Here is a 4,193-nt window from a genome sequence, read left to right on the forward strand (position 1 = left end):
TGGAGATTTTGCAGTATCCTTTCCCTGGAGTGGGGAGGGAATGGAGATTTTGCAGTATCCTTCCCCTGGAGTGGGGAGGGAATGGGGATTTTGCAGCATCTTCCTCCTGGGGTGGGGAGGGAATGGGAATTTTGCAGTATCCTTCCCCTGCTAAGCCCACCAAGCCACGCCCTTCAAGCCACACCACGCCCACAGAACCGGTAGTAAAAAAAATTGAATTTCACCACTGGTGAGGATCCTCCATTACTCAAAAGAAAACAGGCTATCTACCTCCCACCACCCACCCCAAAAAAATGGGAAACAATTTGAGAGCTTACAACCCAAAGTTGATTTTTTTTCCCCCTTCAAAAGACAGCTGGAATTTCTTGGTGTTTCCCCCACCTCCCTCTTTGAGAACATTTCTCTCCTCATCCAAGAAATCTCTTCCCCCAGCTGCCCCTTCCTCAATTAGCTTCTAGTTTGGGATCGGTTGCCTTAGCTAGCCTGAAAAAAAAATATATTTGTTTTTCGTTAAAGATAGACATGTCTATCTTTAAGCAAAAAAACAACAACAAAAAAAACAGGCACACATTATTATATTAACTTTATTAGGGGGTCTTCAAAGAAATCGCCAAAGGAACAGTGTCAATGCTGTACAACTCCCCGCTCCCCCCCCCTTACACACAGACCACACTTCCATGCACACAAAATCTGCACCAAGGATCGTCTTAACATTGCTGCAACACAATCGCAACCTGAGCCATGTAATGTGAGATCCAATTTCACTTCACGGTTTGCACTTTACGTTAAAGCCAACAACACAGCGACTCAGACACAAACACACACCTCAAAAGTACAACAACAACAACAACAACAACAAACCCTGGAATTGAAATTACAGCCACAACCAACTCCCCGCCCCCCACCGCCCTGCTTCAGTTCAACAGCCATCAAGAAGCAGTTGGTGTCAAACCTTATTTCGTTATTTGCTAAATTAAATAATTTCTTTAGAAAAATTTGCCTTCCCCTTGCCGCAAGCGAACACATTGAATTGCTTATTAAATAGAGTATCAGACAAAAAAGAACTCTCCTGTAAACTTCACTCAATGTTGGCGGCTGAACGGTATATATATTTTTAAAATTTTAAATTCAAGTAACAAAAGTAGACCGTGGGTTCTCCCAGCCCATAGCAACACCGAAAGTGTGAATTAGAATTGTGTGTCTGCTGCCATCCCACTGCCTGACCGATCAGATGAAATTATTCAGAAGAGGAAAAGGAGGAAGGGAGGGAGGAAAGAAGGAAGGACAAAAGAGAGGGGGGAGGGGAAGAGAAAGAGAGAGATGATAATGGATGGAGGGAGGGAGAGAGGAAGGAAGGAAGGAAGGAAGGAAGGAAGGAAGGAAGATAGAGGAGGAAGGGGAACAAAGAAAGGATGGACAGAAGATGGGGAAGGAAGGAAGGAGGAAGGAAGGAGAGAAGGGAATGAATGAATGAACGAAGGAAGGAAGGAAGATGGGGAAGGAAGGGAGAAGGAAGGAAGGAAGGAAACGAAGGAAGATGGGGAGGAAGGAAGGAAGAAGGGGAATGAAGGAAGGAGGAATGGAAGGATGAAAGGAAGGAAGGAAGATGGGGGAAAGAAGATAGAATGGATGGAAGGAAGATGAGGAAGGAAGATAGAAAAGACGGAAGGAATGAAGAAGGGGAATGAAGGAAGGAGGAAAGGAAGGATGGAAGGGAGGAAGAAAGATGGGGAAGGAAGGAAGAAAGGAAGATGGGGAAGGAAGGGAGAAGGAAGGAAGGGAACGAAGGAAGATGGGGAGGAAGGAAGATAGAATGGACGGAAGGAAGATGAGGAAGAAAGGAAGATAGAAAGGACGGAAGGAATGAAGAAGGGGAATGAAGGAAGGAGGAAAGGAAGGAGGGAAGAGACGAAGAAAGATGGGGAAGGAAGGAAGATGGCAGATGCCATCAAATTGATTTCTTCAAGGAACCATGGGCTATAAAAGCAAAGAAGAGTAAATAACAACAAACACAACATAATGCACACAACCTAGTGTGGATCCTAGAGAACCTTCCCTTTGCAACACTCCCGATGCTTGAAACGATCAGCCAGTTCTTCCCCTCTCCTCTCTCCTCCTTACAATCTTCTCTTCCAGCCCATGTGTCCCACAGCAAGCCTTTTGCTGTTTCTCTGAGCACTTTGCAAGCAGCGTTGTTACTATTACTATTATTTAAACGGGAACCAACAAAGCTGCGTGTTTCAAAAAAAAATGATAACCATCAGCAGAGGAGAACGCAACTGTCTCCCCCTCCCCCAAAGAGCAAGCAAGGTTGTGACAGGCCCTGGGAATATCAGTGGCTGTGTTGCACACTCGCAGCACGCAGGGAACAGCCCCAGCTTTCACCAAGCAAAACATTTCTCCCTCCAAAGGCGTGCAAAAGTCCCTCCTTTAGGACAAGAGACCAAAAGGCAGAGAGGATCGGCTGGAAAAAATAAGTGTTCTTGGAAAAAAGTGTGCAGGGTGTAAAAACTGGCTGCCATTCCTGGGCACGCTTATGTGTGCACGCAATCACATGCTCCGTATTGATCGAGAGCCGTTTACTCTAGAATGGACTAAGGGTATCCTCATTTTATCCCCGAGTCAGAATTCCAGCAATGCCGCCTCTTTGCAAAACTTCGTAACCGCTGTGCTTGGAGCTAGCAAAAAAAAAAAATTCTCCTTTTTTTTCTTTTTGCAGCCAGAGAAAGACGTCTTATACTTGTTTGCTTTGTGTGTGTGTGTGTATGTGTGTGTGTGTGTTGTTGTTGTTGTTGTTACAAGCCACCTCAAAATTCCAAATCCTGCAGGAGAGTCAAATCCATTCCATTTTTAGAATCCAAGTCTTCAACCCGATGGAATGGCAGCTTTTTTTTTTTTTTTTAAAAACAGCTTTGCATTTGCCCCTTGCAGTAAAAACGTAAAAGGTAAAAGGTAATGGTTCTCCTCCCGCATATATGCTGCTCCTTCCCGACTCGAGGGGGCAGTGCTCATCTCCGTTTCAAAGCCGAAGAGCCAGCGCTGTCCGAAGATGTCTCCGTGGTCATGTGGCCGGCGTGACTCAACTCCCGAAGCCGCACGGAACGCTGCTCCCTTCCCACCAAAGGTGGCCCCTATTTTTTTTCTTACTCGCGATTTTTTTACGTTCTTCCGAACTGCTAGGTTGGCAGAAGCTAGGGACAAGTCACGGGAGCTCCCTCCGTTACGTGGCGCTTAGGGATTCGAACCGCCGAACTGCCCACCTTTTTCGGATCGACAAGCTCAGCGTCTTAGCCACTTGCAGACCGCTGGTCATTTGCATCCTTTTTAAGAAGGTCGCTGAGGCCCCTTGGAGGTTTGTCTGTGTCCAGACAGCAAAAAATAAGAAATAAAAATAATAAAAACACACCCCTCCCCATCCTACTTGCTAACTGTTACTGCAAAGGAAGAGCAAGTATGATCAGGATTTCTATTTATTTATTTATTTATTTAGTTGCTGTTTGGGGTTGAATTGCAAAATCTATCAGCGGCACACAAAAATCCAGACTGGCTTTGACTCCACAGAATGTGCAGTTTTCTTCATGACAACCACAGAGTGTCTCGATACACAACGGACTGATTAGTGGACGGAAGAATTCCAGATCCATTTCCTCAGAAGTTTTTTTTTCCATAGCACCACAAGGCGAAGTAAAAGCAACAGGAACTAGAACGGTCTCTGGAAACCCATCATCCACAACCTTTGCACTATTAAAAAACAGAGCCTGGTTCCCTTCCCCCTGCAGTTCTTCCCCTCTTAGGGTGGAGGATGGGGAACACCTCCCTTAGCAGTGGTAGATCTCCTGGCTGGAGGAAGGGGCTTCTTCACCTCTGTATCCCAGATGTTGTCGTAGCTGTAGTCCTCGTGGAAGCTCTGCAGCTCAGCGTAGTCGTGGTATGTCGAGTCGAGGGTCTCCCCTCCTGTTTCAGGCAGGTTGCAGTCCTGGAGATTTTCATCTGGAAAAGATAAGCGAAGGGAAGAGCAACCAAGAGGATTAGGGGACTGGAGGATAAAACATATGAACGGTTGCAGGAACTGGGTATGTCTAGTTGAATGGAAAGAAGGACTAGGGGAGACATGATAGCAGTCTTCCAATATCTCAGGGGTTGCCACAAAGAAGAGGGAGTCAAGCTATTCTCCAAGGCACCTGAGGGTAGGA

Source organism: Thamnophis elegans, chromosome 15 (genome assembly GCF_009769535.1).
Source record: "Thamnophis elegans isolate rThaEle1 chromosome 15, rThaEle1.pri, whole genome shotgun sequence".
NCBI classification, from domain to species: domain Eukaryota; kingdom Metazoa; phylum Chordata; class Lepidosauria; order Squamata; family Colubridae; genus Thamnophis; species Thamnophis elegans.